The sequence below is a fragment of the Cherax quadricarinatus genome, chromosome 5, assembly GCF_038502225.1.
Source record: "Cherax quadricarinatus isolate ZL_2023a chromosome 5, ASM3850222v1, whole genome shotgun sequence".
Classification (NCBI taxonomy): domain Eukaryota; kingdom Metazoa; phylum Arthropoda; class Malacostraca; order Decapoda; family Parastacidae; genus Cherax; species Cherax quadricarinatus.
Window position 1 is genome coordinate 34,307,650 of NC_091296.1, and position 25,000 is coordinate 34,332,649.

Consider the following 25,000-nt stretch of genomic DNA (forward strand, 5'->3'; position numbering starts at 1 on the left):
CCTTCCTTATCCTTCTTCCTTCCCATCTCACGACAGCTCTCGTCGTCTTAATCCTTAATCCTTAATCCTCCAAGGTATGTTACATCTCCGAGTGACTTACGAGGCTCCCTGCTTGTCCTCCAAGGTATGTTACATCTCCGAGTGACTTACGAGGCTCCCTGCTTGTCCTCCAAGGTATGTTACATCTCCGAGTGACTTACGAGGCTCCCTGCTTGTCCTCCAAGGTATGTTACATCTCCGAGTGACTTACGAGGCTCCCTGCTTGTCCTCCAAGGTATGTTACCACAAGTGTAAGTCGTCTTCTATTGCTTAATCGTCCTTTTCCTATTTTTATTTCAATTAATTTATTTACGTTTATTTCAAATTGTAACTAATATTGTATAATTATTGTTTATGCACTATTTTCTGTGTTGAAGAACACGGTTATAATAATAATAGTTAACTCATTTAATAGTATATTATGTTCTCGGTTATTTTTTCATTGTTTTTTTTTTTTTCGAGGATGTTTATATTATTGTATTTTTAGTACTTTTGATAATGTATGTTTGTGACATTTAGCGAAAGTCTTGACCAATGGTTGTTGGTAATGAGGTGCAAAACGTTCATCCGTGAGTGACGAACTCTCTTTGATAATGTCCTGAACTGGACAAGTTCTCTTTTCCACTGTCGTTACCAGTGCTGAAGTGTATGTGTATCGATGATGTGTCATCGCTGTGTGCGATGATGCTGTATCCTCAACACCTCTGTGTCATCGCTGTGTGCGGTGATGCTGTATCCTCAACACCTCTGTGTCTCGCTGTGTGCGGTGATATTGTATCCTCAACACCTCTGTGTCTCGCTGTGTGCGGTTATGTTGTATCCTCAACGCCTCTGTGTCTCGCTGTGTGCGATGATGCTGTATCCTCAACACCTCTGTGTCTCGCTGTGTGCGGTGATATTGTATCCTCAACACCTCTGTGTCATCGCTGTGTGCGATGATGCTGTATCCTCAACACCTCTGTGTCATCGCTGTGTGCGATGATGCTGTATCCTCAACACCTCTGTGTCTTGCTGTGTGCGATGATGTTGTATGCTCAACACCTCTGTGACTCGCTGTGTGCGGAGATGCTGTGTCCTCAACACCTCTGTGTCTCGCTGTGTGCGGAGATGCTGTGTCCTCAACACCTCTGTGTCTCGATCTCTTGCGCAGGAAAATTGACGATTCACTTGATCTTCCCATTCCAGCCAGCGATTTCATCGACCTTGTTGAACTATGTGTTGGCTTTACGTGTTTCTCCTTCGAAAATCACCTCTTTCAGCAGACTTTTGGACTACCCATGGGTTCGCCACTCAGTGCAGTCCTGGCGAACTTATACATGGAACATCTAGAAGCCGAACGTTTCTCCACCATTATTCCTTCGTCTGTCACCTGGCTCCGTTATGTTGACGACATTCTCCTCATAACTCCTAAACGCTTCAACGTTCAAGCTCTCCAAGACAAGCTCAACCAGGTCGAGCCTTCAATCCAGTTCACACTTGAAGAAGAAGTCGACAACACGCTTCCTTTCCTTGATGTTCTGCTCTGCAAAGCTGACCACGAACTTCGTTTTAAAGTCTATCGAAAACCCACCAACCAAAACGATCTTCTCCACTTCTACTCTCACCACGACACCAAAACCAAACGTGGTGTGATTATAGGCTTCTTCCTACGTGCACTCAGAATCTGCAGCAATGAGTTCCTTGAGGAAGAATGCACTATAATTGAACAAGTATTTTCTGATCTCCACTATCCTCGTCACTTCATCAGAGACTGCAGACGGCGGGCATTAAACATCTTCAACACACCCAGAGAAGACACTGCCGAGAAGAGATACATAGTCCTCCCCAACAACTCCATTGCCAAACATGTTTCCAACATCTTTGCCAAAACATCATTCCAAGTATCTACCTCCACAACCACGACCATCAAGGACATCACCAGTAGTAGACAGAACAAGCCTCCATCCTCTGCAGGGGTATACATAATCCCTTGTAATGACTGCAACAAATTATATGTGGGCGAAACATCAAGAGACCTCCAAACACGCATTTCAGAACACCAATATGCAAGCAGGACTCACGATACAAGGAATGCCTGTGTACAACATCGCAATTCACACAACCATTTAATTAACTACAGAAACTCAAGACTTATAGCCAACGAAGACAACACTCAATACAGAAGAATCCTGGAATCATCGCTTCTCTCTATAATCAACAATTTCAACCAGAACAATGACTTCTATAACATAGCTGAACCACTCGCCAAGAAACTTCTTCATCGCTATCCCACATAAGAACATAGAACACTGCAGAAGGTCTACAACTTGTCCAATACCCCTGCCAAGCTACCCAAGACTCTATAACCCCACCCGGTAGATCATCAGATGCAGCATTCTCCACCTGACCTCAACATTCTGAACATGACTATAAATACTCTCGTACCTTCCAACCCCAGGTAGATCCGTGTGTGATTTATTTCCACCTCTGTGTCTCGCTGTGTGCGGAGATGCTGTGTCCTCAACACCTCTGTGTCTCGCTGTGTGCGGAGATGCTGTGTCCTCAACACCTCTGTGTCTCGCTGTGTGCGGTGATGCTATATCCTCAACACCTCTGTGTTTCGCTGTGTGTGGTGATGCTGTATCCTTAACACCTCTGTGTCTCGCTGTGTGCGGTGATATTGTATCCTCAACACCTCTGTGTTATCGCTGTGTACGGAGGTGCTGTGTCCTCAACACCTCTGTGTCATCGCTATGTACGGAGGTGCTGTGTCCTCAACACCTCTGTGTCTCGCGGTACCGTTCTCTTCCCTTTAATTCCTGCTGTAATGTTTATTGAACCTGTTTCTTCCTTGCACCTTGCCATTCCTCCTCCCTTTCTATTCTTTTTCTTCCCCTCTCCTCGCCTTTCTCTCCCAATTCCTTTCCCTTCCTTCTCCCCTCCGTCACTGGAGGAGGAGAGAACACACCAGGTGCTTCTCTGGAGTCCTCGTTAATGCTGTCACGTGCTCCCCGGTACCGACTAATTACGCTGTAGTCAGGTAAAAAACTCGCCCAAGATAAAAGGCTCGCCGGCTGTAATTTCCTCGCGTGATTTAAATATTCAGGACGTAGCTTGAAACTTTTACTGGCAGGCTTCGGTGTCACCCGGCTGGTCCCCGATGGCAGATGCTATAGCCGAGGGAAGCAGCACTCTAGGGGAAGAAGCCGAGGGAAAACAACAACCGAGAGGAGGACCCGAGGGAAGCATCACTCGAGGGAAGGAGGTGACGGAAGCATCACCCGAGGGGAGGAGCCGAGGGAAGCATCACCCGAGGGGAGGAGTCAAGGGAAGCATCACCCGAGGGGAGAAGCCGAGGGACGCATCACCCGAGGGGAGGAGTCAACGGAAGCATCACCCGAGGGGAGGAGCCGATGGAAGCAGCACCTGAGGGGGATGAGCCGAAGGAAGCTGCACCAGAGATAGTGTGGTGCGGAGGGAAGGGACAACGCGGGGGATGCGGGCCAGGAGAAGGAAGGGGCGATAGAAGGAGGAGCAAAGCGAAGATACGTGAGAGGGAGGAAATGAAGTAGAAAAAGATATGGAAGGCGAGAAAATTACTTAGGAGGAGCAGAGGAAGAAAATAACCCAGTAGACGGAGCAAAAAAGACAATAAATTAGCAGAAAATGCTGAAGAAGAAAATAACCAGTTAAAGGAGAAAAAAAACCTAGAAGGAGCAAAGAAAAAAAAACAGGAAGTGTCTAAGGATGACGGAATTAAATATATGAAGAAACAGAGGCGGAGAAAATAAGTAACTGGAAGGAGCCGAGACAAGAAAAATAAGAAACGAGGAAGAGCCAACGTAAGAATACTCAGATGAAGGAATCCATGAAAAAGGAAACACAGCATAAAGAAATGCGATGTGGAAGAGAATTTATAATAGTGTGAGGAGTGTAGAGCAAGGAATAATGCTGCAAGTTGGAACTGATAGCGGGAAATAAAAGTACAAGGAAGAGCCGATAACAAGAAATAAGGGTACAAGTAAGACTCTATAACGAGAAATAAAGATATGAGAAGGAACTAATAACAGGAAATAAAGGTGCAGAGAGGAGCCAACAACGAGAGAAAAAAATACGAGAATGAACTGATAACGGGAAATTAAGGTACAAGGATGAACTGATAATGGAAAATAGAGGAACAACGAGCTGAAAATAGGAAATAAAGATAAAGGAACAGCCACGGAGGGAAATGAGATGGTGGAAGAAGCTGAGGCTATGAAGGAGAGAATAAGAATGATAGAATGTGAAAGAGAACAAGAGTAATCGTTTAAAAGCTAAAGAAAAAAAATATATATTTCTGTATGCTTTTAGTGAAGTGTTAAACCCGTGTGTAATTCAGCGTAAGGAGTATACAAGTAGTGGAACCTTGGGCCTCCATCCCCTGATCTCTGAGCAGACACGAAAAAAATATTAGAGGAACATAAGAAAAGAAGATAGAATATCCACTGGCTTGAGGATAAGAGAAGCCGAGGGGAACAGATGAGCTGAGCAAGAGAGAGAGAGAGAGAGAGAGAAAGAGAGCAAAAGACAGTGTCCCCACCCACCTCTACCTCCTGCTAATTCCATTATGAAAAAAAGGGAAAACATACACTGTATTGAGACAAAGAATATGAAGTTTATAGGACTGACTGGAGTGGACAGAACTCTTAGACTATACATCTCTACTACGTTGTACTACTCTTAGATACCACTAGCTCTACTTCTAGCATTTCATTGCAAGTGGTCATGAACAACTAAGATATGAGCAGCTTTGAAGCAGACATCAGGATACCGGCGGCAACTGCAGGGAAAGGACTTTGGCTAGTAGAAACCTGTGTCTGTAAAACGTATGTCCGGTTGGGCTTTCAGAGACGGAATTGATTTGGGATCCACAATAACTGTGGAGAGACTATCCTAAGAATTCACAACTCTGAAAAAAGTGCTTGTGACCACATTCGTGTTATACCTCATGCCAAGGAGTTTCATACCTTAGTTTAATGTACTTTAATCAGTTTACATTTTAAAAGGACCCTCAGGTCTGAATATATCGAACTTGAAGGTTTGTATCAGGTCCCCTCGAAATCTCTGCTTTCAGAGAGCGACCAGATACTTGTTTTCCTTATTGATGCCATGAGTTTATTCGCGTTTCACCGTTCTCTCTCAGGTATGTCTGCTTCTTTTATGTAAGGGATTGACTAGAACATTATATTGTTAACATTATTTCGTACTATGAAACCAAGCATCCTGTTGTCCTAGTTGCTTGCAGCAAGACATCGTTTAGTATGTTTCAGGTTGCTATCTATGAATATTGTAAATTATTTCTTTTCTCTTTGTTTTTGCAAGAAGATTTCAGTATATTGTATATTTTTTTATTATATGCAACCTGCTTTGTCTTGCGCTTATCCACATTGAAATTCGTCCCCTACTTTTCTGACCACTGTGACAGCCTGTCCAGATCTCTCTGGATACTGTGACTGTCGATCAGGGTGTACCACATCTCCCTATTTCGTTGAAGATCCAAAAAGCAGACATTAACACCGACAGAACAACCGGTCATTATTCCACCTTTCTAATCAGTAACATCTCAAAATTACGACTACAGAGAAATATCACACTCAGACTCACTCTTCGTAACTTAATTGTAGTTGAAATATGGCTGAGGACTACAGTATCCTGCTCCTTAAACAAAAGTATTACCGAATATGAAGCTAGGCACTCACCTTCCTCAGTGATAAACACCTTCATGTGGCAATAAATGTACACCCAGCCTAACAACATATCGAAGCTACAAGGCCAGTTTTGATCGCCGACGACACTGCTTTGGTCATCTCCAGCATAGATCAAGTTGTCCTCGAGAGAATATTCATTGTTGAACTAGAAAAGGCATCGGCTTGGATGGCGACCAATAAATATAACACTTAACATTGTTATGACCTGCTGTTTAATGTTGAGGAATAATGCTAAAATATATATCACAAGCTATTTAAATTATTACTTCTTCATTATAATCATGAAATCTTAATTACATGTAATAATCAACAAGTGGCATCCGGCCTACCGAACTTCAGTCCTGGAGGTGAGAAATATAGCGCCTGTACTTTGGACGAGGGGTGAGGATGTTGCGGGTTGGAGCGTCATCTGAACGGTGACGCTAGCGTGCTTCTGGCAGGACAGTGAATGAGTGACAGTAAAAGAGTTTTCTCCTTTGTAGGGTCATCGTCCCTCGGTGGAGACAGATGGAATGTTAAAAAAATAAATATGGAATTCCAATAAATACATAAATATATGATGTAGTTCCGGGGTTGAATCAATGTAGTATATAATTTTAATAAAATTTGTCCCCGGCTTTGATCTGCAAACTTTTCAATTTTGGATGTTTTAATTCTCGGTCTTTTATGCATACTAAAAACAACACGGTCAAGAACCGACCCTTGCGGGACCCCACTCTTCACATTTCTCCTCTTCTACACTTCGCTATCTAAAATTTCTTACTGTTTCATTTCACGGTTCCTTATTCCAAGTTCTTTGAGTTAAATCTCCGATGTAGTATTTTGTCAGACACCTCGTGGATTAAGACAGAAGAGATGCGATGGCTTGATATTATAAGGATATGGTCTGTGTATGTATGTGTGTGTGTATTCACCTAGTGGTTGCAGGGGTCGAGTCATCCTCATGCCTTTTTATAAGACTGATATAGTCTGCTGCAGAATCGAAACGTCTCGCAATAAAGATAACCAGATGTTGCGCGTGTCGTTTATTTATCATGTATGTAGACAACCATAGACGCTAGAAGGCCAAGCGAGTAGACAATAGTAGGACAGACACACAGAGAGGCAAGTGGGTAGATTGTGCAAATGTAAATGTAATAAAATATCATTCCATTATTAAAGCATTGGTTTCTTAACAGTGTCAACAATACAAACGCGTCATTGCTTTAATACATATTGTTCCCCTTAGGACTTGATCATTCTGCCGTACACTCTACCTTGTACACTCAGACTTATTATCTATAATTCTTACACTCTTTTGTTCCCTTACCCCATATAGAAAGTATTCATTCTGTCTGTCTATCCGCTACGTATATTTTTCCTTTTTCCTTCATGTAGTTAACAAATAGACCAACCATTACAAAACTTTATCTCCCACCTGCGTTCAGCAATTCAGATTTAATCGCATCCACCGCGGCATTTTTTTTTTACAACGTTCATCGTTTTTACTGTGTCATTCATTTCCTCCCATCACACTTCCAGCTCATCCCTCTCTATAATAAATTTAATTCTTCTCCGCCTCTTACATGCAGTTTGTCTCCATTTCATCACGTACACTATATATTTAAACTTAAAGTTTTCTTTCTGTTTCTAGGTTTACCACATAGTATCTGTTTTTCTCTTTAACCTTTGTACATTCTCTATAAACTTTTAGCCCCTCTTATTATTACTTATATTTACATTTTTTTGTATTTATTATTATTATTATTATCAATTTAAGTGCTAAACCCGTAAGGAAGGATCATAGAAGGCTGCAGGCAGTGATGTACAAGAGTAAGAATATGTGAAGGGCAGGAGACATCTAAGGAAGGCAGGGATGTGCGAGAGTTAGGGCTAATAAGCACATATACTCATGAGTGTTTTCATATCTCTGTCCAAAGTTTCACTGTTTTCGGCCATAATTGTTTGTAATCATTTACCATTCTTTCAGGTTCATAGTTTTTACACTTTGTGGCTCTTATTAATCAGCTTACGTCAGTTTACACAGTATTTAATGAATATAGTGTAAAATAATGTTCATAATGGCCATAGGTATTGGCCAAAGAAAATTATTTTTTGATAGCTAAATAGTCAATGTAAATAGTTATTGATAATGAATATATAATAACAATGTTCATTGATTAATGATAAAAATATATAAAAATCAACTGGAAATTACAAGATTTTCAAACAGTGCGTTAAATACACTGCCAGTATGTCAGCTGGCAGTGTGTTATGTACACTGCCAGTATGTCAGCTGGCAGTGTGTTATGTACACTGCCAGTATGTCAGCTGGCAGTGTGTTATGTACACTGCCAGTATGTCAGCTGGCAGTGTGTTATGTACACTGCCAGTATGTCAGCTGGCAGTGTGTTATGTACACTGCCAGTATGTCAGCTGGCAGTGTGTTATGTACACTACCAGTATGTCAGCTGGCAGTGTGTTAAGTACACTGCCAGTATGTCAGCTGGCAGTGTGTTATGTACACTACCAGTATGTCAGCTGACAGTGTGTTATGTACACTACCAGTATGTCAGCTGGCAGTGGGTTATGTACACTGCCAGTATGTCAGCTGGCAGTGTGTTATGTACACTACCAGTATGTCAGCTGGCAGTGTGTTATGTACACTGCCAGTATGTCAGCTGGCAGTGGGTTATGTACACTGCCAGTATGTCAGCTGGCAGTGGGTTATGTACACTGCCAGTATGTCAGCTGGCAGTGGGTTATGTACACTGCCAGTATGTCAGCTGGCAGTGTGTTATGTACACTACCAGTATGTCAGCTGGCAGTGTGTTATGTACACTGCCAGTATGTCAGCTGGCAGTGTGTTATGTACACTACCAGTATGTCAGCTGGCAGTGGGTTATGTACACTGCCAGTATGTCAGCTGGCAGTGTGTTATGTCCACTGCCAGTATGTCAGCTGGCAATGTGTTATGTACACTGCCAGTATGTCTGCTGGCAGTGTGTTATGTACACTGCCAGTATGTCTGCTGGCAGTGTGTTATGTACACTGCCAGTATGTCAGCTGGCAATGTGTTATGTACACTGCCAGTATGTCAGCTAACAGTGTGTTATGTACACTGCCAGTATGTCAGCTGGCAGTGTGTTATGTACACTACCAGTATGTCAGCTGGCAGTGTGTTATGTACACTGCCAGTATGTCAGCTGGCAGTGTGTTATGTACACTGCCAGTATGTCAGCTGGCAGTGTGTTATGTACACTGCCAGTATGTCAGCTGGCAGTGTGTTATGTACACTGCCAGTATGTCAGCTGGCAGTGTGTTATGTACACTGCCAGTATGTCAGCTGGCAGTGTGTTATGTACACTGCCAGTATGTCAGCTGGCAGTGTGTTATGTACACTACCAGTATGTCAGCTGGCAGTGTGTTATGTACACTACCAGTATGTCAGCTGGCAGTGTGTTATGTACACTGCCAGTATGTCAGCTGGCAGTGTGTTATGTACACTGCCAGTATGTCAGCTGGCAGTGTGTTATGTACACTACCAGTATGTCAGCTGGCAGTGTGTTACGTACACTGCCAGTATGTCAGCTGGCAGTGTGTTATGTACACTGCCAGTATGTCTGCTGGCAGTGTGTTATGTACACTGCCAGTATGTCAGCTGCAGTGTGTTATGTACACTGCCAGTATGTCAGCTGGCAGTGTGTTATGTACACTACCAGTATGTCTGCTGGCAGTGTGTTATGTACACTACCAGTATGTCTGCTGGCAGTGTGTTATGTACACTGCCAGTATGTCAGCTGGCAGTGTGTTATGTACACTACCAGTATGTCTGCTGGCAGTGTGTTATGTACACTACCAGTATGTCAGCTGGCAGTGTGTTATGTACACTACCAGTATGTCTGCTTGCAGTGTGTTATGTACACTACCAGTATGTTAGCTGGCAGTGTGTTATGTACACTGCCAGTATGTCTGCTGGCAGTGTGTTATGTACACTGCCTGTATGTCAGCTGGCAGTGTGTTATGTACACTACCAGTATGTCAGCTGGCAGTGTGTTATGTACACTACCAGTATGTTATGTACACTGCCTGTATGTCAGCTGGCAGTGTGTTATGTACACTACCAGTATGTCAGCTGGCAGTGTGTTATGTACACTGCCAGTATGTCAGCTGGCAGTGTTTTATGTACACTGCCAGTATGTCAGCTGGCAGTGTGTTATGTACACTGCCAGTATGTCAGCTGGCAGTGTGTTATGTACACTGCCAGTATGTCAGCTGGCAGTGTGTTATGTACACTGCCAGTATGTCAGCTGGCAGTGTGTTATGTACACTGCCAGTATGTCAGCTGGCAGTGTGTTATGTACACTACCAGTATGTCAGCTGGCAGTGTGTTATGTACACTACCAGTATGTCAGCTGGCAGTGTGTTATGTACACTGCCAGTATGTCAGCTGGCAGTGTGTTATGTACACTGCCAGTATGTCAGCTGGCAGTGTGTTATGTACACTACCAGTATGTCAGCTGGCAGTGTGTTACGTACACTGCCAGTATGTCAGCTGGCAGTATGTTATGTACACTGCCAGTATGTCTGCTGGCAGTGTGTTATGTACACTGCCAGTATGTCAGCTGCAGTGTGTTATGTACACTGCCAGTATGTCAGCTGGCAGTGTGTTATGTACACTACCAGTATGTCTGCTGGCAGTGTGTTATGTACACTACCAGTATGTCTGCTGGCAGTGTGTTATGTACACTGCCAGTATGTCAGCTGGCAGTGTGTTATGTACACTACCAGTATGTCTGCTGGCAGTGTGTTATGTACACTACCAGTATGTCAGCTGGCAGTGTGTTATGTACACTACCAGTATGTCTGCTGGCAGTGTGTTATGTACACTACCAGTATGTTAGCTGGCAGTGTGTTATGTACACTGCCAGTATGTCTGCTGGCAGTGTGTTATGTACACTGCCTGTATGTCAGCTGGCAGTGTGTTATGTACACTACCAGTATGTCAGCTGGCAGTGTGTTATGTACACTACCAGTATGTTATGTACACTGCCTGTATGTCAGCTGGCAGTGTGTTATGTACACTACCAGTATGTCAGCTGGCTGTGTGTTATGTACACTGCCAGTATGTCAGCTGCAGTGTGTTATGTACACTGCCAGTATGTCAGCTGGCAGTGTGTTATGTACACTGCCAGTATGTCAGCTGGCAGTGTGTTATGTACACTGCCAGTATGTCAGCTGGCAGTGTGTTATGTACACTGCCAGTATGTCAGCTGCAGTGTGTTATGTACACTGCCAGTATGTCAGCTGGCAGTGTGTTATGTACACTGCCAGTATGTCAGCTGGCAGTGTGTTATGTACACTGCCAGTATGTCAGCTGGCAGTGTGTTATGTACTCTACCAGTATGTCAGCTGGCAGTGTGTTATGTACACTATCAGTATGTCAGCTGGCAGTGTGTTACGTACTATACCAGTATGTCAGCTGGCAGTGTGTTACGTACACTGCCAGTATGTCAGCTGGCAGTGTGTTATGTACACTACCAGTATGTCAGCTGGCAGTGTGTTATGTACACTGCCAGTATGTCAGCTGGCAGTGTGTTATGTACACTGCCAGTATGTCAGCTGCAGTGTGTTATGTACACTGCCAGTATGTCAGCTGGCAGTGTGTTATGTACACTACCAGTATGTCTGCTGGCAGTGTGTTATGTACACTACCAGTATGTCAGCTGGCAGTGTGTTATGTACACTGCCAGTATGTCTGCTGGCAGTGTGTTATGTACACTGCCAGTATGTCAGCTGGCAGTGTGTTATGTACACTACCAGTATGTCAGCTGGCAGTGTGTTATGTACACTACCAGTATGTCAGCTGGCAGTGTGTTATGTACACTACCAGTATGTCAGCTGGCAGTGTGTTATGTACACTACCAGTATGTCAGCTGGCAGTGTGTTATGTACACTGCCAGTATGTCAGCTGCAGTGTGTTATGTACACTGCCAGTATGTCAGCTGGCAGTGTGTTATGTACACTGCCAGTATGTCAGCTGGCAGTGTGTTATGTACACTACCAGTATGTCAGCTGTCAGTGGGTTATGTACACTGCCAGTATGTCAGCTGGCAGTGTGTTATGTACACTGCCAGTATGTCAGCTGGCAGTGGGTTATGTACACTGCCAGTATGTCAGCTGGCAGTGTGTTATGTACACTGCCAGTATGTCTGCTGGCAGTCTGTTATGTACACTGCCAGTATGTCAGCTGGCAGTGTTAAGTACACTGCCAGTATGTCAGCTGGCAATGTGTTATGTACACTGCCAGTATGTCAGCTGGCAGTGTGTTATGTACACTACCAGTATGTCAGCTGGCAGTGTGTTATGTACACTGCCAGTATGTCAGCTGGCAGTATGTTATGTACACTACCAGTATGTCAGCTGGCAGTGTACACGAAATCTTCTGACAGCATAAATTATAGGATTAGTATCTGAAAATTTTTCGGTGTTTAATTGTTTTTTGTTTTTTAAATAAATAATGCTTAACAGCGCACTTAGAAATTATTAAAAATTTTCACTCACGTAATTCATAAACGAAGAAATGTAAAATACATATTTTTGTTTGGTTGCGCGCTCGTTTTATTATTTTTGAGAAACTGCAAGTCAACTGGTTTAGTACCCATCGTTATAAATCTGAACTAAATGGTTTTTGACATATTAAGTTTTTATGAATTTTAAGAAATTAGAAGAGAATATTCATTAATTTTACAGTAAACTGTATGTTAGGAAATACTGCTAGGAAATACTTCCTAACATCTCTGTGACTCATCTGAGTTTTCAACTTTTAGCTGTGACTCCTTGTTACTGTGTCCCATCTCTGAAACATTCTGTTCGTATCCACTTTGTCAATTCCTCTCAGTGTATTATATGTCATCATGTGTTCCTTATCCCACCTGTCCTCTAGTGTCGTCAGGTCGATTTCCTTTAACCTCTCATCGTAAGCAAGAAGTATACAGGCCTATCTGACATCAGTGACATACTATTATATAGATAGCCCCTTGTTATACAGAGCATTTGGGCAAATTATGTCAATTTTGTCTCCCAGAATGCGACTCACGCCAGTCGACTAACACCCAGGTACCCATTTTACTGATAGGTGAACTGGGACAGCAGTTGTCTTAAGGAAACACCTAATTTTTCTTCCCGTACCTGAGATGGAACCACGGACCTCAGTGTGTGAGCTGAGTGCTCTAGCAATCGTACATGTTCTCTAATTTCTTGAAGTGTTTGACCAGGTGTGGTTTCCATACTGGTGCTACATACTCCACTATGGGCCTGACGTACACAATATACAGTGCACTGAATAGCTTCTTAATTAGATGTCAGAATTGCTATTCTTAGGTTTGCCAGGCGCCCATATGCTGCAGCAGTTATTTAGTTGATGTGCACCTCAGGAGATATGCTCGATATGATGCTCACCCCATAATCCTTTTCCTTGAGTGATTTTTGCTGCCTTTGGCCTAGGATGTACTCGGTCTGCGGTCTTCTTTGTCCTTTCCGGAACTTCATGATTTTTGCACTGCTGGAGTTAAACTCCGTGAGCCATTTGTAGGACCAGGCTTGCAGCCTGTCCAGATCTCCTTGTAGGGTTACCTGATACTCGTCCACTTGTATTTTTCTCAATATATAAGAACAAAAGAAAGAAAGAACACTGCAGCAGACCTACTGGCCCATGCGAGGCAGGTTTAAGTCACCTCCCGGGTTAAACCAATGACCTACCTAGACAGGTCAGGTCACATCCACTTAAGGAATGAACATAGCATCAGACCTATTAGCACAACCTAGTCAGGTCTAACTCACACCTACCCATACCCACTCGTGTATTTATCCAACCTATTTTTAAAACTACACAAAGCCTTAGTTTCTGTGACGGTACTCAGGAGTCTGGTCCACTCATCCACAACTCTATTACCAAACCAGTACTTTCCTATATCCTTCCTGAATCTGAATTTTCCAACTGAAATCAATTACTGAGAATCCTGTCTTGGCAGGATATTTCTAGCACGCTATTTACATTCCCTTTGTTTATTCCTGTTTTCCATTTATACACCTTAATCATATCCCCCCTAATTCTACGCCTTTCTAGAGAGTGCAGATTCAGGGCCCTCAGTCTATCCTCATAGGGAAGATTTCTGATACATGTGATCAACTTTGTCATCCTCCTTTGTACGTTTTCCAGTGCATTATACCCATTCTGTAATACGGTGACCAGAACTGTGCCTAACCAAAGATATATAGAGTTGAACAATCTGAAGACTCCTATTATTTATACTCCTCGATATTGCAAACACTTGCGCACTGTTGTCTTGTTTTTAGATTACTGCTAACCAGAACTCCCAAATCCTTTTCGCAATCAGTAATACTAAGATCTACATTTAGTTTATATGTTGCATGGTTATTTTCTTGTCCAATGTTTAGAACTTTGCATTTGTCTATATTAAACTGCATCTGCCACTTCTCCGACCACTGCATCAATTTATTCAGATCTTCCTGGAGTGCTCCAGTATCCTCCTCAGAATGAATTAGGCAACCTGTTTTGGCGTCATCAGCAAACTTTTTTATTTAGCTATTTATTCCCTCATCAGTGTCATTTATATCAATTGTGAACAACAAAGGGCCCAACACTCACCCCTGTGGAACACTACTCATCATGCGCCCTCACTCTGATTTCTCCTCATTGATGCAGACTCTGCTGCCTGTCAACCACACCTCTACCCAGGAAAAAATTTCTTCTCCTATTCCATGTGCCTTAATTATCCTCAATAGCCTTTGATGTAGAACTCTATCAGAAGCCCTACTGAAGTTCATATACACAATATCATATTCATTACCATGATCTACCTCCTTAAATACCTTGGTGAAAAATGTTAGTAAATTCGTAAGGCAGGAACGCCCCTTTGTTAAACCGTGTTGAGATTCATTAATCAATTTATGCCTTTCAACATGGCTATGAATTGCCTTGGCAATTATTGATTTCATAAATTTTCCCACTATGGAGGTAAGGCTTATTGGTCTATAGTTCGAAGTTAAGGACCTGTCTCCTGCTTTGTAAATAGGTATTACATTTGCCATTTTCCACTTGTCTGGCACTATGCCAGTTTGTAGTGATATGTTAAAAAGACTAGCCAAAGGTTTCCTAACCTCCTCTTTCAATTCCTTTAAAACCCTTGCAAACAGTTCATCAGGGCCTGGGGATTTGTTCGGTTTTAATTTCTCTATTTGTCTGAGGATCATTCACTAGTCACCCTAATTGTGCATAGTTTATTATCGTCCTGTTCTACATAGCTTATTATTTCTGGAATTTCGCTAGTATCTTCCTGCACAAAAACTGAGAGGAAATAAGATTTAAAAATTTTAAAATTTCTTTACTGTCAGTGATCTGACCTGAGTTTTTTTTTGAGTGGGCCTGTCTTGTCCTTAATCTTACTTCTGTATACCTGAAAGAAATCTTTTGCGTTAGTCTTCGAATCTCTTGCCACTTTAGCCTCATAATCTCTTTTAGCTGTTCTTATGCCCTTTTTTATTTCTCTTTAATTGAATATATTAATTTCTTAACTGCCCATCCTCTCTTTTGATACACCAATATATGTCTCTCCTTTGACAGGTGAGATGTTTTAATCTGTTGTTTATCCATTTGGGATCATTTTTAGTTTAGAACTATGCTCTGAAAAATGTCATATTGACATATCAACCAACACCACCTACCTGACCCATAGTCAGGTCGTTCCAATTTAGCCCACCCAAGTAATTTCTGAGTCCCATAAAATCAGCCAAGCGGAAATCTGGGACAGAGACTTGATTGCAGTTATTTGGGTAATTCCATGATATATTGAAACAAAGTGATTAGTGATCACTTTCCCTAAGGTCTTTTTTTTTACCCCAAGATTATTAATTATTGATTCCTTGTTGGCAAGAACCAAATCTAGCAGATTGTTTCCTCTAGTTGGTTCTGTCACAAACTGTTTTAAAAAGCAATCCTGAATTGTATCAAGAAAGTCACTAGACTCAAAATTTCCTATTATATTGTTCCTATCAATTTGTCTAAAGTTAAAATCTCCCATTAACACTAGCTGCTTTATGAATTTTGTCCCATAGCAGCTAACTGCACTCCCTATCAAGATTTGGGGACCTATAAATCACAATCAAAATTAATTTGTCATGATCCTCGAGAAACTATAGCCAAACAGATTCTGTGTCCGATGCTTCTAAACTTATATCTTATCTACCACAACAATTTAAATTATCTCTGACTAACATCGCCACTCCACCACCCTGTTGACCCTATCAGTGTGAAATAGTTTATAGCCTTGTATGTGGCATTCAAAAGGCATTTGTCTATCCCTCAGGTTGAACCAGGGTTCCATTATGGCAATAATATCTATATTACCTGCACATGCAAGTAATCTTAGCTCATATATCTTATTTCTTAGATTCCTACTATTAGTATAGTAAACCTTAAGGTGAGCTAGTCACTCTCTGCCCTCTACTGTCTCTCTTTGTTGACCAGTTGCATTGCCATTTCTAGCAACTTTATTTTGAATACTGTATTAAACAAGTGCAGGAAACATAGATATTATTGCTATAACAGAGACCTGGCTCAATCTGAAAGATAGAGAGATGCCCTCTGAATGTCACATACAAGGCTATAAATTATTCCACACTGACAGGGTCAACAGGAAAGGTGGTGGAGTAGCGATGTATGTCAGAGACAATTTAAATTGTTGTGTTAGACAAGATATAAAATTAGAAGCGTCAGCCACTGAATCTGTTTGGTTACAGCTTCTCGAGGGCCGAGAAAAACTAATTTTGGGTGTGATTTACAGGGCCCCAAATCTTGATAGGGAGTGCAGTAAACTTCTATGGGACGAAATTCGTAAGGCATCTACAAACGAAAATGTTGTGCTAATGGGAGATTTCAACTATAGACAGATTGACTGGAGCAATTTGACAGGAAATTTAGAGTCAGGTGACTTTCTTGATACGATCCAGGATTGTTTTTAAAACAGTTTGTGACAGAGCCAACTTGGGGAAATAACCTCCTTGACTTGGTTCTTGCCAGTAGGGAAACACTAATTAATAATCTTGAGGGTAATGATGAGCTTGGGGAAAGTGATCACAAATCACTCAGTTTTAATATATCATGGAATTCCCCTAATAATGGCAATCAAGTCTCTGTCCCTGACTTCCGCTTGGCTGATTTCATTGGACTGAAAAATTACTTAGGTGGGCTGAACTGGAATGACCTGACTAAGGGTCAGGTAGGTGGTGATGGATGCCGATATGACGCTTTCCAGGGCATAGTTCTAGCTGCTCAGTCAAATTATGTTCCAAATAGGGAAATCAGATCAAACAAAAATGATCGTAAATGGATGAACAATAGATTAAAATATCTAATTGGTCAAAAGAGAGGCATATATAGGCAAATCAAAAGAGGAGAGGGGCAATTAAGAAATCGATATATTCAGTTAAAGAGAGAAAAAAAGGAATTAGAAAAGCAAAAAGAGATTATGAGGTTAAAGTTGCAAGAGATTCGAAGACTAACCCAAAAGGATTCTTTCAGGTATACAGAAGTAAGATCAGGGACAAGATAGGCCCACTCAAAAGTTCCTCGGGTCAGCTCACTGACAGTGATAAGGAAATGTGTAGAAGTTTTAACACATACTTCCTCTCAGTTTTTACACAGGAGGATACCAGCGATATTCCAGAAATGATAAATTATGTGGAATAGGACGATAATAAACTGTGCACGATTAGGGTCACAAGTGACATGGTCCTTAGGCAAATAGATAAATTGAAACCTAACAAATCCCCAGGCCCTGATGAACTGTATGCAAGGGTTCTTAAGGAATGTAAAGAGGAGCTTAGCAAACCTTTGGCTAATCTTTTCAACATATCACTACAAACTGGCATGGTGCCAGATAAGTGGAAAATGGCAAATGTGATACCTATTTTCAAAGCAGGTGACAGGTCCTTAGCTTCAAACTATAGACCAATAAGCCTAACCTCCATAGTGGGAAAATTTATGGAATCAATAATTGCCGAGGCAGTTTGTAGCCACCTTGAAAAGCATAAACTAATCAACGAATCTCAGCATGGTTTTACAAAGGGGCGTTCCTGCCTTACGAATTTGTTAACTTTTTTCACTAAGGTATTTGAGGAGGTAGATCATGGTAATGAATATGATATTGTGTACATGGACTTCAGTAAGGCTTTTGACAGGGTCCCACATCAGAGACTATTGAGGAAAATTAAGGCACATGGAATAGGAGGAAAAAATTTTTCCTGGATAGAGGCATGGTTGACAAATAGGCAGCAGAGAGTTTGCATAAATGGGGAGAAATCAGAGTGGGGAAGCGTCACGAGCGGTGTTCCACAGGGGTCAGTGTTGGGCCCCCTGCTGTTCACAATATACATAAACGACATAGATGAGGGCATAAAGAGTGACATAAGCAAGTTTGCCGATGACACCAAAATAGGCCGTCGAATTCATTCTGACGAGGACAGAGCACTCCAGGAAGATTTGAGTAGACTGATGCAGTGGTCGGAGAGGTGGCAGATGCAGTTTAATATAGACAAATGCAAAGTTCTAAATGTTGGACAGGACAATAACCATGCCACATATAAACTAAATAATGTAGATCTTAATATTACGGATTGCGAAAAAGGTTTAGGAGTTCTGGTTAGCAGTAATCTGAAACCAAGACAACAGTGCATAAGTGTTCGCAATAAAGCTAATAGAATCCTTGGCTTTATATCAAGAAGCATAAATAATAGGAGTCCTCAGGTTGTTCTTCAACTCTGTACATCCTTGGTTAGACCTCATTTAGATTATGCTGCACAGTTTTGGTCACCGTATTACAGAATGGATATAAATGCTCTGGAAAATGTACAAAGGAGGATGACAAAGTTGATCCCATGTATCAGAAACCTTCCCTATGAGGATAGACTAAGGGCTCTGAATCTTCACTCTCTAGAAAGACGTAGAATTAGGGGGGATATGATTGAGGTGTATAAATGGAAGACAGGAATAAATAAAGGGGATGTAAATAGTGTGCTGAAAATATCTAGCCTAGACAGGACTCACAGCAATGGTTTTAAGTTAGAAAAAATCAGATTCAGGAAGGATATAGGAAAGTACTGGTTTGGTAATAGAGTTGTGGATGAGTGGAACAAACTCCCAAGTACAGTTATAGAGGCCAGAACGTTGTGTAGCTTTAAAAATAGGTTGGATAAATACATGAGTGGGTGTGGGTGGGTGGGTGTGAGTTGGACCTGATTAGCTTGTGCTACCAGGACGGTTGCCGTGTTCCTCCCTTAAGTCAAGGTGACCTGACCTGACTAGGTTGGGTGCATTGGCTTAAGCCGGTAGGAGACTTGGACCTGCCTTGCATGGGCCAGTAGGCCTGCTGCAGTGTTCCTTCGTTCTTATGTTCTTAATACAACCACTCCGACCCCTGAGAGATGTACCCCATCCCTTGCATACATATCATGTTTGCCATAAAATTTGTCCCATAATATTTGTCAGTAAATGGGATTGCAAATTCCTTGCAGTACCTGTCTAGCTAGCAATCTACACCAATTGCCCTAGACATCCATTGATTGCCCACTTCCTTTCTAGGCAAGATGCTACATATATCTGGGATCCCTCCCTTAGACCTAATTACATCTATGGCTGACTTATACTTATCCAGCAGCTCTTGTCTCCTGCCCTTCCTGATATTTCCTCTCCAGCACTAAGGCAGATGATGCTCTTGTTCCCATTACCTGACATAATATTATCCAACCTGTTGACTATGTCATCATCAGCAGCTCCTGGGAAGCACACGGTCCATATATCTTACCTGTGAGTCACCCACAACCAGAATGGTTTTTACCTTGATTAGCAGGGAAGTTAGTGGTACATTGAACTCTGGAGTACAGAGAATCGATTTCCTACCATCAGATCTTCTCTATTAAGTTTCCTTATCTTGATACTTCTACCTTTAGTAGAGACCACATTCCACTCGAAGCTGTTGCCACTCTTCAACTCACTGTTGGTAACGTTTTCCTCCACGCCGACTCCACCCTTCGCACACTCACTCCCAAATTTATCTAGGCGAATTTTCAGCTTCCTGTTTTCCTCTTGGAGAAGTAGAACCTCCTTCAACACTGCAGCTAAGCATGATATTCTGTAACGCTCCACACTAATCCCCCAGACAGCTAGGACCTTCACATCGTCTTCAAACAGGGACACCTCTGACTTGATTCCTTCTGTCATGTCATTCGCATATACTAGAAACAGCATCAGACCTAGGAGTGACCCTTCTCGAACCCCCACTCGACACATGCACACACTGTAACACCTGTCAGCTATTCCCTGATCCATTGCAGTACTCTCCCTGCTATTCATGCCTGCTCCTGTAGTTCTTCAATCAGTCTCTTGTGTGGTATTGTATCGAAAATCTTTTAACAGTTCAAGAAGATACGATCTACCCATTCCCCTCTCTCCTGTCTTCTGTTACCTTATCGTAGAACTCCAGTAGTTTTGTGATGCAGGATTTTCCTTCCTTGAAGCCATGTTGATTTTCATGTATGAGCCCATTCCTTTCTAGTCCTCCAGCACTTTTCTCATGATAATCTTCTCCATAACATTACATACTATACATGTTAGCACCACACGTCTGTTGTTTGGTGCTGTCTCTTTTCTTAAAAATTGGGACTATGTTTGCTGTCTCCCACACCTCAGGTAGTTTACCTGTTTTAGTAGATTTATTGAAGATTATTGTACGTGGCATACATAGTGCATCTGTTTCCTTTCTCAGGTCCCAAAGAAAAATGTTATCTGGATCCACTGCCTTCTCAGCCTGATCACCTAGTCCTTGGCTGTTTTCCTCTTAATGTGGCTGTATAACAACTTTGGGTCAGATTTGACTTTTGATGCTTTGTCATTCTTGCATTACCGCTGGGCCTTTCTCCTCATCCATGCATATTCATTTCTGGCTTTTCGGCTCGACTCCCCGTTTTCCAAAATCCTTTGCCTTGTATACTTTTTCCATGCTTTAGCACGTTTGGTTTTGGCCGCTCCACACTTCCGGGTAAACCATGGGCTCACTCTGGTCTTCCCATTGTTTCTGTTGCACACTGGCACAAACTCCTCTGCTTCCCGCACTTTGCAGTCATGTATTCCATCATTTAGTTTATTGTCATCCCCTCTAACTTTCTTACCCACTGCACCTCATGGAGGAATTGCCTCATACGCGTGTAGGTCCCTTTTCTGAAGTTTGGTTTCTCCTTTCATCTCGTGCTGGCCCACTCTATTGTTAACTTTGCTATGTATTCGAAACTGAGGACCACGTGATCGCTACCGCCGAGGGGCGTTTCGTGTGTTATTTTCCCTATATCTGAACGGTTGAAGGTGAATACGAGGTCTAACCTTGCTGGTTCATCGTCTGCTTTTTCATCTGGTTGTGTCCCTAACATTTTGATACATGAAGCTTTCCAGTCAAACATCTTGGCTCTCCACATCTCTCGTATTCCTTGTGGCTCCAGATTATCCTAGTCTATCTCCTTATGGCTGAAATCTTTCATGTTCCTACTATGTAGTCATCCGCTTCATCTCTAACTAGTCCTCCTATTTCTTCAAAACTCCATTGGTTTTTGTTGAACGGTGCAACTCCTCCTTTCCCTCCCTGTCTTTCCTCAGGATCTGATATCTAGACGGGAAGATTAAATCTATTATCACCCTCGTGAACTTTGTCTCTGAGTGCTATGATGTCCAGAATGCCTCGGTGAGTCTTTCCTGTTACTAGTCACCTATATTTATTATTCCATCTGTGTTGGTATACTATACCTTCAGTTTCCTTTCCAGATCTGTATTCAGGGGAGTGTGGTAGACAGAGTTGGATATTATGGTAGGCTGGTGTTGTGGTGGTATTAGTGCTGGGGTGGGTGGAGACTATGGGTGTGGAGTGTAGTTTGTTTCTGGTTATTGTGTTTGGTTGGTGTGGGTTGGTACGGGTTGAGGGGATGCTGTGGATGGTTCTGTGGGCAGTTGTGTTTGTTGGTTCCCCGGGGGTGCGCTTCCCTGTCTGTCGGTACCTGGCGCCTTCTTACTCTCTCTCAGACAGTGCGTGCGTCCATGTTTGTGTCGAGAACGAGCTCTAATGCACGCTAAGTAATAATTGATCCCGAATTGACGTTAGTGTGATAAAAAAAAATAATAAATGTGGCACGTATTCCAGACATGTAAATTCATCTGGGAAGCATTGTAGACTTGTGATGGCGGAGGAAGTGCCACAGATGTGTGGGTCGTATGTTGCTGCCTTCATAACAAAACCTTTTAATTTTAAGAAAAAACGAATATTGAGGTTGTGCGTCTCCCGGTCCTGTACTTGACCCGCAAAGCATTTTGTAAGAATTTCTCAGATTAATTTTGTCACTTTGGAGTCACACTTCTGTAGATGGCTTCAAAGAATATCGCTTCCGCGGCCGATCTCAGACGATAGCAGGCTGTTAGTGCTAGCTGTCCACATTTCAGTCAGGCACTACAGCTCGGCTCATCATATATTTTTTGTCTGGTTAGACTCTCATTATGCTTATCACTGGCGGTATTTTGTACTGTCCACCAGGTCTTCTGCTCTCGAAAGGGATATTTTAGTGTGCAGATTTGAAATCAGCCTATCCAGTATTTTCCATCTCCAAATTCTGACACAAATTTCTCGTCTTTGCTCCAGGAAGCCAACTTGAGAGATTTTAGGTGTTCACTGCACATTATCCAGATCGGTACTTCCGGCAACACTAGTCTGAAAAGTACACGTGTCTTAAAGAACAATGTAATTTACTTTCATCTTTTGTTTTGAAAGTTCATATTATTCATCTTATCATTTTCCATGTTGTGATGATAACTCCTGTTTTATACAGTTGTGTTAATAACACTTGTTTCATATAGTTGTGTTAATAACACATTTGTTCCATGTAGTTGTAATAACACTGTTGTTCCATGTAGTTGTAATAACACTGTTGTTCCATGTAGTTGTAATAACACTGTTGTTCCATGTAGTTGTAATAACACTGTTGTTCCATGTAGTTGTAATAACACTGTTGTTCCATGTAGTTGTAATAACACTGTTGTTCCATGTAGTTGTAATAACACTGTTGTTCCATGTAGTTGTAATAACACTGTTGTTCCATGTAGTTGTAATAACACTGTTGTTCCATGCAGTTGTAATAACACTGTTGTTCCATGTAGTTGTAATAACACTGTTGTTCCATGTAGTTGTAATAACACTGTTGTTCCATGCAGTTGTAATAACACTGTTGTTCCATGTAGTTGTAATAACACTGTTGTTCCATGTAGTTGTAATAACACTGTTGTTCCAGTTGTAATAACACTGTTGTTCCATGTAGTTGTAATAATACTGTTCCATGTAGCTGTGATAATAATAATGGAGCTCAAGATTTGCCACAAAAATTGCCCACATTGTCATCCCTATGTCTCTCTCATTCCTCTTCTGTTCCACCTCTGTTTTTCTTTGCGGTTTGTTTTTAGTTTGAATTTAATCATAATATCCCATAATGAAGTATCTGAATATTATTCTTGATTGAACATTACATTGGTTAGGTTAGGTTAGGTAAGGTTCGTCAGGAAACAGGACAAATGTTTCCTGACGCGGGTCTTAGATGATGACCCGCCTTTGGAGCTTTTGGTCATCTGACCGAGGCCTTCCGCTGGCTTACCGGTCCACCCCTTTAAAAATTATGGTCATTTATAACCATTGTTATTTTTTATTCTATTACAATGGTCTCTATGGACCTCTAGCAGACTCGGTCGTTGAACATTACATTGTTCTCTATGGACCTCTGGCAGACTCGGTCGTTGAACATTACATTGTTCTCTATGGACCTCTGGCAGACTCGGTCGTTGAACATTACATTGGTCTCTATGGACCTCTGGCAGACTCGGTCGTTGAACATTACATTGGTCTCTATGGACCTCTGGCAGACTCGGTCGTTGAACATTACATTGTTCTCTATGGACCTCTGGCAGACTCGGTCGTTGAACATTACATTGTTCTCTATGGACCTCTGGCAGACTCGGTCGTTGAACATTACATTGGTCTCTATGGACCTCTGGCAGACTCGGTCGTTGAACATTACATTGGTCTCTATGGACCTCTGGCAGACTCGGTCGTTGAACATTACATTGGTCTCTATGGACCTCTGGCAGACTCGGTCGTTGAACATTACATTGTTCTCTATGGACCTCTGGCAGACTCGGTCGTTGAACATTACATTGTTCTCTATGGACCTCTGGCAGACTCGGTCGTTGAACATTACATTGTTCTCTATGGACCTCTGGCAGACTCGGTCGTTGAACATTACATTGTTCTCTATGGACCTCTGGCAGACTCGATTTACATCTGCTTGGAACTTTTCTGTGTATTTGAAACATACAACTCTCGTTATTTTATTATAAATGTTGGTTTTGTAATTTTATGCATTTTTTGGCTCTAAATGACATATTAATTTTCGGATAAAAACGTATCTCCTAATGATCACTGTTTGTTATGTAAATACTGCTGACAGGCAGGCCACTTCTGGATTAATTTTAACTAATCTCTGACAGCCTGTTGAAAGCTACACATGTATTTACTGCTCGCAAATGTCATCGATTTTTTTTTATATTTTTTTATATTTGATAATCATGGGATACAAATATTAATTTAATTTTCACGACTGTTTATGAAATCAGCATAAGTGATGAAAACATTCCTGGTAATATTTCACTTATGCATATTATTTAGTCCATTAATACAACTATATATACTGACTAAAACGTCATAATCAAAGTGCGTCATAACCAGACGCACTTTGATTTATTTCATTAATGCCACATAACATTTTCTTATTTAGGGTTATTTACCTTCGGAAATTTGAAGGTAAAATCTTTTTCTATGACCGGGTCAGTAGAAGAGCTACTCAGTCAAGCACCTACATACGGTACTTCATGACCAAACAAGGGAAAATAATTTTTTTTATATCGTATATATTTGCGAGAGCTTTGTGTGTGTCATCTGAATTTCGTAGATGATGAATTATTAAAAATATAATATTTTCAGGGCTCAGTATTACCAACAAGAGTTAATTCTACATGCTCACATCGCAGGCAGAAAAAGTGTATGTACATTTCAGACATCATCTATATAGTTAGGCAAATGCTCTGAGATACGTTATAA